General features: G+C 40.9%; 1 non-coding gene across 1 annotated transcript; it reads right to left on the bottom strand.

The window, feature by feature from the left end:
- Positions 1–695: 695 nt before the first annotated feature.
- Positions 696–803, bottom strand: LOC148579711 (small nucleolar RNA R71). The gene has a single exon (XR_015899171.1). It is a non-coding gene; the product is annotated as a small nucleolar RNA R71 (small nucleolar RNA).
- Between the last annotated feature and the right edge of the window lie 11,827 nt (positions 804–12,630).

Raw genomic sequence — 12,630 nt, 5'->3', positions numbered from 1 at the left:
CTCCTCCACTATCAGCAATTCAGACTCTCTCTCTATAAGTTCAAATTCTCTCTTCTCTACCTCCTCCTTCCATTCTTCTTTTTCTCTGACACCTCAAGGAATCTCTATACTGTGATATAGAGGATTCCATACTTTCTTCTCCTCTCTTTCATATGAGCAGGAGCAAGGACAAAGGCATTTTTGTTGAAGCTGATCCTGAACCTGAAAGGACCTTGAAGAGAAAGCTGAGAGAAGCTAAAGTACGACTCTCTGTAGAGGACCTAATAGAAATTTTCAAACAAGAAGAAGCCATGGCAGCCGAAAACAACAACAATGCTAACAATGCAAGGAAGGTGCTTGGTGACTTTACTGCACCTACTCCTAACTTCTATGGGAGAAGCATCTCTATCCCTGCCATTGGAGCAAACAATTTTGAGCTTAAGACTCAATTAGTTTCTCTAATACAACAGAATTGCAAGTTTCATGGACTTCCATTGGAAGATCCCCATCAGTTCTTAGCTGAATTCTTGCAAATCTGTGACACTGTCAAGACCAATGGGGTTAACCCTGAGGTCTACAGACTTATGCTTTTTCCCTTTGCTGTAAGAGACAGAGCTAGAGTATGGTTGGATTCACAACCTAAGGAAAGCCTAAACTCTTGGGAAAAGCTGGTCAGTGCCTTTCTGGCCAAATTCTTTCAACCTCAAAAATTGAGTAAGCTTAGAGTGGAAGTCCAGACCTTCAGACAGAAGGAAGGTGAATCTCTCTATGAAGCTTGGGAAAGATACAAGAAATTGATCAGAATGTGTCCTTCTGACATGCTTTCAGAATGGATCATCATAGGTATCTTCTATGATGGTCTGTCTGAACTGTCCAAGATGTCATTGGACAGCTCTACTAGAGGATCTCTTCATCTGAAGAAGACGCCTGTAGAAGCTCAGGAACTCATTGAAATGGTTGCAAATAACCAATTCATGTATACTTCTGAAAGGAATCTTGTGAATAATGGGACAAATCAGAAGAAAGGGGTTCTTGAGGTTGATACTCTGAATGCCATATTAGTTCAAAACAAAATATTGACTCAGCAAATCAATATGATTTCTTAGAGTCTGTCTGGAATGCAAGCAGCAACAGGCAGTACCAAAGAAGCTTCATCCGAAGAAGAAGCTTATGATCCTGAGAACCCAGCAATGGAAAAGGTGAATTACATGGGAGAACCCTATGGAAACACCTATAATCCTTCATGGAGAAATCATCCAAATCTCTCATGGAAGGACCAACAGAGGCCTCAACAAGGCTTCAACAACAATAATGGTGGAAGAAATAGGTTTAGCAATAGCAAGCCTTTTCCATCATCTTCTCAGCAACAGACAGAGAATTCTAAGCAAAGCCACTCTGACTTAGCAACCATAGTCTCTAATCTAATTAAAACCACTCAAAGTTTCATGATTGAAACAAGGTCCTCCATTAGAAATTTAGAGGCATAAGTGGGTCAGCTGAGTAAGAAAGTTACTGAACTCCCTCCTAGTACTCTTCCAAGCAATACAGAAGAGAACCCAAAGAGAGAATGCAAGGCCATAAACATGTCCCACATGGTCGAATGCACAAAGGAGGGAAAGGCAGTGATTTCCACTGAGGAAGACCTCAATGGACGTCCATTGGCCTCCAAGGAGTTCCATAATGAGGAACCATGGGAATCTGAGGCTCATACAGAGACCATAGAGATTCCATTGAATCTACTTCTGCCATTCATGAGCTCTGATGAGTATTCCTCCTTTGAAGAGGATGAAGATGTTACTGAAGAGCAAGTTGCCAAGTACCTTGGAGCAATCATGAAGTTAAATGCCAAGTTATTTAGTAATGAGACTTGGGAGGATGTCTTGGTAAAGGTTGAAGACCACTACATCCCTACTGATTTCATAATCCTAGACACTGGAAAGTGTATGGATAAATCCATCATCCTCGGCAGACCCTTCCTAGCCACAGCAAAAGCTGTGATTGATGTTGACAGAGGAGAATTGGTCCTTCAAGTGAATGATGACTCCCTTATGTTTAAGGCTCAAGGATCTTCCTCTGTAACCATGGAGAGGAAGCATGAAAAGCTTCTCTCAATGCAGAGTCAAATAGAGCCCCCACATTCAAACTCTAAGTTTGGTGTTGGGAGGTCATCATCATGCTCTGAGTATCTGTGAGGCTCCATGAGAGCCCACTGTCAAGCTATTGACATTAAAGAATTTCTTGTTGGGAGGCAACCCAATTTTATTATATTTATTTATTTTTCATTATTATTTTATGTTTTCTGTAGGTTGATGATCATGTGAAGCCACAAAAATAACTGAAAAAACAAAAACAGAATGAAAAATAGTATTAAAAACAGCACACCCTAGAGGAGAAGCTTACTGGCGTTTAAACGCCAGTAAGGGTAGCAGAATGGACGTTAAACGCCCAGTCTGGCACCATTCTAGGCGTTTAACGCTAGAAATGGGCACCAGACTGGCGTTTAATGCCAGAAAAAGGCATAGAGCTGGCGTTTAACGCCAAAAAGGGGTGAAAAGCTGGCGTTAAACGCCAGAAATGGGCAGCAAGCTAGCGTTTAACGCCAGGATTGGCACAGGAAAGGGCGTTTACATGCCACATGGTGCAGGGATGAGAAATCCTTGACACCTCAGGATCTGTGGACCCCACAGGATCCCCACCTACCTCATCTCTCTCTCTCTTCTTCACACCTTCCCATAACACCCTTCCCCAAATACCCTTCACCAATCACCTCAATACCTCTTTCCCAAAAACCCTTCACCTATCAAATCCTACCCTCTTCTCCATATTCTCTTCACCAATCCACATCCATCCATCATAAAACCCCACCTACCTTACCATTCAAATTCAAACAATTTTCCCTCCCAAACCCACCCATACATGGCCGAACCCTACCACTCTCTCCATTCCTATATAAACCCATCTTCACTCCTTCATTTTCTCACATCATACACACTACTTACCCCACTTGGCTGAATCACTCCCACTTTTCCATCTCCTCCATTTTCTTCTTCTTCTACTCCTTTCTTTCTTCTTTTGCTCGAGGACGAGAAACCTTCTAAGTTTGGTATGGTAAAAGCATTGCTTTTTATTTTTCCATAACCATTTATGGCACCAAAGGCCTGAGAAACCTCTAGAAATAGGAAAGAGAAAGCAAAAGCTTCCACCTCCGAGTCATGGGAGATGGAGAGATTCATCTCAAGGGTGCATCAAGACCACTTCTATGAAGTTGTGGCCAAGAAGAAGGTGATCTCCGAGGTCCCTTTCAAGCTCAAAAAGGGTGAATATCCGGAGATTCGACATGAGATTCGAAGAAGAGGTTGGGAAGTTCTCACCAACCCCATTCAACAAGTCGGGATCTTAATGGTTCAAGAGTTTTATGCCAATGCATGGATCACCAAGAACCATGATCAAAGTGTGAACCCGGACCCAAAGAATTGGCTTACAATGGTCCGGGAGAAATGCTTAGATTTTAGTCCAGAAAATGTAAGGTTGGCATTCAACTTGCCCATGATGCAAGGAGATGCACGCCCCTACACTAGAAGGGTCAACTTTGATCAAAGGTTGGACCAAGTCCTCATAGACATTTGTGAAGAGGGCGCTTAATGGAAGAGAGATTCAAGAGGGAAGCCGGTTCAACTAAGAAGGCATGACCTCAAGTCCGTGGCTAGGGGATGGTTGGAGTTCATCCAACGCTCAATCATTCCCACTAGCAACCGGTCTGAAGTTACTATAGACCGGGCTATCATGATCCATAGCATCATGATTGGAGAGGAAGTAGAAGTTCATGAGGTTATATCCCTAGAACTCTACAAGGTGGCGGACAAGTCCTCTACTTTGGCAAGGTTAGCCTTCCCTCATCTCATTTGTCACCTCTGCAATTCAGCTGGAATTGACATAGAGGAAGACATCCTCATTGATGAGGACAAGCCCATCACTAAGAAAAAGATGGAGCAAAAAAGAGAGCCCACTCATGGACCTCAATAAGAGCATGAGGAAATTCCTTATCATGAAATCCCTAAGATGCCTCAAGGGATGAATTTTCCTCCACAAAACTATTGGGAGCAAATCAACACCTCCCTAGGAGAATTAAGTTCCAACATGGGACAACTAAGGGTGGAGCACCAAGAGCATTCCATCCTCCTCCATGAAATTAGAGAAGACCAAAGAGTCATGAGAGAGGAGCAACAAAGGCAAGGAAGAGACATTAAGGAGCTCAAGCACTCCATAAGATCTTCAAGAGGAAGAACAAGCCGCCATCACTAAGGTGGACTCGTTATTTAATCTCCTTGTTCTTATTTTTCTGTTTTTCGAAAATTGTGCTTTATGTTATATCTATATTTGTGTCTTTATTACATGATCATTAGTATCTTAGTGTCTATGCCTTAAAGCTATGAATGTCCTATGAATCCATCACCTTTCTTAAATGAAAAATATTTTTAATTGAAAAAGAAAAGAAGTACATGAATTTTGAATTTTAAATAGTTTAATTATTTTGATGTGGTGGCAATACTTTTTGTTTTCTGAATGAATGATTGAACAGTGCATATTTTTGAATTTGTTGATCATGAATGTTAAAATTGTTGGCTCTTGAAAGAATGATGAAAAAGGAGAAATGCTATTGATAATCTGAAAAATCATAAAAATGATTCTTGAAGCAAGAAAAAGCAGTGAAAGGCTTGCAGAAAAAATATATACGAAAAAAAGATTCGAAAAAAAAAGAGAGAAAGAAAAAAAAAGCAAGCAGAAAAAGCCAATAGCCCTTTAAACCAAAAGGCAAGGGAAAAATAAAAAGGATCCAAGGCTTTGAGCATCAGTGGATAGGAGGGCCCACAGGAATAAAATCCTGGCCTAAGCGGCTAAACCAAGCTGTCCCTAACCATGTGCTTGTGGCGTGAAGGTGTCAAGTGAAAACTTGAGACTGAGCGGTTAAAGTCGTGGTCCAAAGCAAAAAGAGTGTGCTTAAGAGCTCTGGACACCTCTAATTGGGGACTCTAGCAAAGCTGAGTCACAATCTGAAAAGGTTCACCCAGTTATGTGTCTGTGGTATTTATGTATCCAGTGGTAATACTGGAAAACAAAATGCTTAGGGTCACGCTAAAGTAACTGTGTTCAAGAATCAACATACTGAACTAGGAGAATCAATAACACTATCTGAATTCGGAGTTCCTGTAGAAGCCAATCATTCTGAACTTCAAAGGATAAAGTGAGATGCCAAAACTGCTCAGAAGCAAAAAGCTAAAAGCCCCGCTCATCTAATTAAGACTGATCTTCATAGATGTTTTTGGAATTCATTGTATATTTTATTCTTTTTATCCTATTTGATTTTCAGTTGCTTGGGGACAAGCAACAATTTAAGTTTGGTGTTGTGATGAGCGGATAATTTATACGCTTTTTGGCATTATTTTAGTATGTTTTTAGTATATTTTAGTTAGTTTTTATTATGTTTTTATTAGTTTTTATTCAAAAATCATATTTCTGGACTTTACTATGAGTTTGTGTGTTTTTCTGTGATTTCATGTATTTTCTGGCTGAAATTGAGGGACCTGAGCAAAAATCTGATTCAGAGGCTAAAAAAGGACTGCAGATGCTGTTGGATTCTGACCTCCCTGCACTTGAAGTAGATTTTCTAGAGCTACAGAAGCCCAATTGGCACGCTCTCAATTGCGTTGGAAAGTAGACATCCTGGGCTTTCTAGAAATATATAATAGTTTATACTTTGCTTGATATTTGATGGCCCAAATCGGCGTTCCAAGTCAGCATAAAAATTCTGGCGTCAAAACGCCAGAACTGGCATAAAAGCTGGAGTTAAGCGCCCAAACTGGCATAAAAGCTGGCGTTTAACTCCAAGAAAAGTCTCTACATATAAAAGCTTCAATGCTCAGCCCAAGCACACACCAAGTGGGCCCAGAAGAAGATTTCTGCATTAATTACCTATTTATGTAAACCCTAGGCTACTAGTTTTCTATAAATAGGACCTTTTGTTATTGTATTTTCATACCTTCATATACTTTTCAGATACTTTTCACCTATCGAACTCGTATGTTCATGTCTGGGGGCTGGCCATTCGGCCATGCCTGGACCTTTTGTTCTTATGTATTTTCAACGGTGGAGTTTTTACACACCATAGATTAAGGTGTGGAGCTCTGCTGTTCCTCATGAATCAATGCAAAGTACTATTATTTTTCTATTCAATTCACGCCTATTTCTTCTCCAAGATATACTCTCGTACTTAATTCAGTTAAGTCAGAATGAAGGGGTGACCCATGAAAATCACTCAATCTTCGTTACTCGCTTAGGCAAGGTCGCGTGCTTGACAACCACAAAGCGATCTACATGATGTTCAACGTAGTCATTGGACGACAGCTGGAGTATATTCTCTTGGGTTTCTAATCTAAGATTGGAACCTTCGTGGTATAGGCTAGAATTATTGGCGGTCAATCCTAAGATCCAGAAAGTCTAAACCTTGTCTGCAGTATTCTGAGTAGGATCTGGGAAGGGATGACTGTGATGAGCTTCAAAATCGCGAGTGTTGGGCGTAGTGACAGACGCAAAAGGATCAATGGATCCTATTCCAACATGATCGAGAATCGACAGATGATTAGCCGTGCGGTGACAGCGCATTTGGACCATTTTTACTGAGAGGACGGGAGGTAGCCATTGACAACGGTGAAACCTAACATAAAGCTTGCCATGGAAGGGAGTATGAATGATTGGATGAAGGCAATAGAAAAGCAGAAGTTCAGGAGGAACAAAGCATCTTCATATGCTTATCTAAAATTCTCACCAATGAATTACATAAGTATCTCTATCTTATTTTATGTTTTATTTATCTTTTAAATATCTTAAACTCTATAACCATTTGAATCCACCTGACTGAGATGTACAAGATGACCATAGCTTGATTCAAGCCGACAATCTCTGTGGGATCGACCCTTACTCACGTAAGGTTTATTACTTGGACGATCCAGTGCACTTGCTGGTTAGTTGTGCAGAGTTGTGACAAAGAGCTGAGATTACAATTGTTTACGGCCATAAGAGGCCAGTAAGAGTCAGGAACAAACTACCACACAAACAACAAATAAAATTGTTCAAAAACGAGGGGCCCACAAGCCGGGCTCCCAAAGAGCCAAATATCAATTAGATGGAAGATCAGTACCACCAGAAGGAAAATCAGCGCCGCCAGAAGGAAGATCAACAGGGAGAGAAGTCGGAGTAGCACTAGGGGAGGACGGAGCGGACTGTTCAGGACCTTGAGAGAGAACCCCAAACAAACCCGGCAGGTCTCCCCCTTGACGCCCCTCACGAGGAGGGGACTCCACTATCCTCTACCCCCTTGTCTTCAAGTCGGAGTCAGTCTCAGGTCGGGGAGGAGAGACAATGGCCCCATCAACTACAATCTTGTCGAGGTCAAGAGGAGAAAGATCCAGGTCGGGGGCAACGACCACGACCTGCTCCTTGAAGACCCTCCAATTCTCCTCTGAACCCTCATCCACTGAGTCCTCCAAATCCTGAAAAGCCTCCCGACATCCTGCCAGCTCCTTCTTTAAATCCAGGTTCTCCCCAAAGAGGCTGACATAATTCTGCTCCGCCTTCTCCTTAAGGCCCTCTTCCATGGCACACTGGCCCATCAACTTCTTCTCCCTCTCCCGAAGCCGAGTCCTCTCCTCCACCAACTCGACGACCTCCCCCTTCAGCCTTTTCTCCTCCTCTTGATAAAGGAAGATCCTCTCCTCTAACTCCTCAACCTTTCGGGTGGAACCCAAGGAGCTAAGGGGAGTCTCCTCCAAAATATCAAGAAGTTTGGTACATACTCTAGCCGCATGGACACTCCCCTGGACCAGGATATTAAGATGGTTTCGAACGGAAGTATTATCCATATTTATTCGAGTATGAAGATAGATGTGATTCTGAACGAACTGGGGGCCATCAAACTTAGCCTCCCCATCAAGAGAAGAGCCAGACTCTGAAGTCTTGCGCTTCTTCTTCTCTAGTTCAGGGGAAGATCGGGGCGGAGGAGGTGGAAGAGAAGAAGCAAAAGAAGAGGATACCATAATGGGACGAGAGAAGGTTGATAAACCACTATTTTATGATTTATCTTGTGCTAATTTGAGTGGATTTTATCAACTCTTTACCCACTTATTCATACTATTTGCATGAGTTTACATTCTCCTTCCTGATTTTGTACTATGATTGAAAACATGTTTCTTTGATTTTAATTTAGCTAATTTTAATCCTCTCTTATTAATATTCGATGCCTTGATATGTGCGTTAAGTGTTTTCAGAGATTACAGGGCAGGAATGGCTTGGAGGATAGAAAGGAAGCATGCAAAAGTGGAAGGAATACAAGAAGTTGAAGGAACTGCAAAGCTATCAGCCTGACCCTCTCGCACTAAAATGGTCATAACTTGAGCTACGAAGGTCCAAATGACGCGGTTCCAGTTGCGTTAGAAAGCTAACGTCTAGGGCTTCGATTTGATATATAATATGTCATGGTTGCCTGGACGCTAGACGACAAGAACGCGTGCTCCACGCGGACGCGTCGCAGTGCGAAAATCAGCGTGGCAGATTTTTTCTCCAGCGATTTCTGGGCTGTTTTTGACCCAGTTTTCGGCCCAGAAAACACAGATTAGAGGCTATAAAGTAGGAGAATCCATTCATTCATGATCACAAGCTCATAATTCACAATTTTAGGTTTTTAGATGTAATTTTTAGAGAGAGAGAGGCTCTCTCCTCTCTCTTAGGATTTAGGATTAGGATTCCTTTTAATTTTATTTCTTCAATACCAGGTCCAATATTTTCCTTTAATTAATGTCTCTCTTCTATTTTTAATTATTCCAATTCTCTTACTTGTTAATGTTCCAATTTAGCTTATGAACCTTCCCATGTTAAGATTTGAATGTTCTATTTAATATATTTTGAGGTATTTCAGTTTATGATTGTTTTATTCTATTTATGAATGCTTTTAATTTAATTTAGATATTTTCTTCCTTTTGGCTTTGGTTAAGTAATTGGTAATACTTGAGTTGTCAAACTCAGCAGTGGTTGAAATTGGCAGATTTCTAATTGATCTAGATTGCTCTAAAGCTAGTCTTCCCACAGGGATTGACTAGGACTTGAGGATCAAGCTAATTAGTCCACTTGACTTAACTAAGTGGGATTAAAAATCCAATTTCCATCGTACCTGATAAGGATAACTAGGATAGAAATTTCAAATTCTTATACCTTGCCAAGAGATTTTATTATTATTAATTTATTTTTCTTGTCATTTAAATTACTTGCTCCTTATCTTAAAAACCCCCAATTTACAAAACTCATAACCAATAATAAGAACATAACTCCCTGCAATTCCTTGAGAAGACGACCCAAGGTTTAAATACTCGGTTATCAATTTCAAAGGGGTTTGTTACTTGTGACAACAAAAACGTTTGTAAGAAAGGACTTTTGTTGGTTTAGAAGCTATACCTGCAACGAGGATTTATCTGCGAATTTCTAGACCACGCAAAAGTTCTCTCTTCAAAATGGCGCCGTTGCCAGGGAATTACAAACGTGTGCCTTATTATTGGTTAATGTAAATATTTTCTTTTGCTTGTTTATTTGTTTATATTTTTATTTTTATTTTTGCTTTTTCGTAAATTAAGAGGTTATTGGTTTTTATTTAGTTATTAAAAATTTTTCCAAAAATTTTTTTTTGGTGTTCATCTTGATCTTCAAGTTGTTCTTCATGTTCATCTTGACCTTCAAGTTGTTCTCAGTTATTTTCTTCGTTCTGATCTAAAAAATTTAAGTTTGGTGTCATTTTATTGTTTTTCTCTTTCCTCATTAAATTCAAAAATTCAAAATTTAAAACTCAAATTTCAAATTTCAAATTTCGATTTTCAAAATTCTAATTTAAAAATTTAAAATTCAAATCTCAAATTTCAACATTTAAAATTTTAAAATTCAAATCTTTTTTTTTAAAATTCATATCTTTTTCAAAATCAATCTTATCTTATTTCAAAAAAAATCAAATTTCAAAATTTAATATTCAAAATTCAAATTTCAGATTTGAAAATTCAAAATTTCAAAATTTAAATAACCTTTTAATTTGTTTTTATTTTTCATTTTTAATTACTATTATGAGTTCTCACCCCTCTCGCTTTGAGTTTGGTTCCAATGTTGTTGCAAGGGATGAAAATTATAACAGGAACATGCATCAAGGTCAAAATAATCAGAGATAGAAGGAGCCACGAGGATCTGATCAACCCTTCTGGCAACAACACCTTCCACAGTACCACGGACAAAGACCATTCCACGATGCATACCAAGACAATAGTTATGGTGGACCCTTCCGTGACAACCAACATCCACCAAATTACTATAGTCAAGAGCCGTTCCAGGGGGCATACCAAGATGACAGATATGATGGACCCCCATCATATGCCTATGAACCTCCTCAACACAACTTTGAACCACCACACTCACAAGCCAACTACCACCATTCACCTCCATATGACCCTAACCCATACCAACCACCTTATGAGCCAAATGAACCCTCCTATCCACCCCAAACCTCCATGGAGAAAGCACTTACCGATCTAAACTCTATTATACAAGCTCTCGTCGCCCAAATCGGACCACCAAACACCTTCAACAATCAACCCTCAAGCTCTAGTGCACTTCCTTTTCAACCACAGAATGATCTCTCCATCCCATCACCACCATCCATGGAAGAGCACCCACATCTATCAATCCAAGAGCAACATGATCCCAATGATGCTATTGACATGGAACAAGAGAGAAGGGATCATCTTCGCGAATCCATACTTCATAAGGAGCTAGAGGAGGCCCTAAAGGTGAATGTAGTAAAGACCCTTGAAGATGAAAGAATAGTTGAAAGGAATTGTCATGGAAAGAAAATCATCAAGGATGAGTATGATTTATATTAAAACTATTGGACAAAGCAGTAATTATTGAAGAGGAAAAAGTGGTTGAAGACTTGCGAGATGCTGAACCTCCATGAAAAAGTCAAGACAAAGTGCCTCCTTCCAAGACGGTTGCATTTGATGTTGAGGAGGGTGTACAACCTCCAAGGCATATCATAGTTGAAGACTTGGAAGAGGTTGGTCAAGAGATGGAGATTAAAGAAGAAGAAGAAGCACAACCTCCCTTGCCCTTGGTAGGCAATGAAGAAGAGATTGAATTGGAAGAAAGCTACCAAGAGGAAGAGGTTGAAATTGAAGAAGCTTGCAAAGAGGTGGAAGATGTCAAAGAAGAGCACAAGGAAGTGGAGCTTGCGAGTTCATTAGAGACACCTCCCCCAAGGCCATTACCGTCCAAAACAACATTCAAGTGGGTAAAATTCTCATCCTTGACCTTTACTTTCCCACTTGAATATGGGCTACTAGAGACGGATGGTAAGCTTAGAGCTCTTTGTGACATTAAGAGTAAGAGGAAGATGGTCAGTGGTAAGAATTGTCCTGCAAGGTTCATTATGGTTGGAAGCTTAAAGTTTAAATGCAAGGGTTGGTGTAAAGCTCAACTGAATGGGTCTAGGAAGTTATTTGACCGCTTTAGTGAGAATTCAGATTGCTTGCTACCCGGATGGAATCATAATGATCAACAAGAAGACGGGTGCAAAAGCAAGATTTGGGACCCCAGAATTCATTCTAGCAATCAACACTCTTGGGGCCTTGTCACTTGCTTTAACTTACTTGAAGGCTTTCTGCGCCTAGTTTGGGATCCCGGAGGCCATTGGAATCACAAACATTGGTGGAGATTCCTGGATGAGTTCAAGCACAAGCCACCATAACAAAGGACTCCCCAAATGTCCAACTTAAGGACTTTAACTAAAAGTGCTAGGTGGGAGACAACCCACCATGGTATGATCGTCCCTTTTTCAGTTTAAATTCTAGTCTGTTTTGTTTGTTTTTGAGTTTTGATTGGACCTGGAATCATGCATAACATTCATATTAGCATTGCATTCTGCATACTGCATTATTATAAAAAAAATCGCACGCGACGCGACTGCGTCACCCACGCATCCGCGTCACCAGTGCATTGGAAAGAAAAGAAAATTGAACAGAGAATCACGCGAGAGCGTGGCTGGAGGCGTGCATTTGGCACAAATTGATCTACCCGACCGCGTCATTGACGCGTCCGCGTCATGTGGGAAAAATGCCTCCCACGCGTCCGCGTCACCCACGCGAATGCGTGGCCCTAAAAATCGACGTAAAAAGGGTGTTTGGCAGCAAGTTAGGATGGAATGGGGTTGGAACGGTGCTAGAAGCACAAGCCTTACCACGCGAACGCGTGCCCCACGCGTCCGCGTCAATTTGCAAATATGGCCATTCACACGATCGCGTCAACCACGCGACCGCGTCACCCAAAATTTTTGCAAAATGAATTTCAAACAGAAAGTTGCGCAAACGCGAGGCTGCACTCGCGCCAATCGCATAAATCAGGCCACGCAATCGCGTGACCCACGCGTCCGCGTCACCTGACCTTATCGCACACCACGCGATCGCGTCACTCACGCGTCCGCGTCACATGCGGCGCATAGCTTATCCAGATCAGCCAAATATCTTATCTTTTCTTCTCCAATCCTAAATTCTTCTATCTTTTCTTCTTTCTTCT

Source organism: Arachis ipaensis, chromosome B10, assembly GCF_059453495.1.
Source record: "Arachis ipaensis isolate K30076 ecotype BB chromosome B10, ASM5945349v1, whole genome shotgun sequence".
Taxonomy (NCBI): Eukaryota; Viridiplantae; Streptophyta; class Magnoliopsida; order Fabales; family Fabaceae; genus Arachis; species Arachis ipaensis.
The sequence above is the reverse complement of the archived record's forward strand: the minus strand, read 5'-3'. Positions and strand labels throughout refer to the sequence as shown.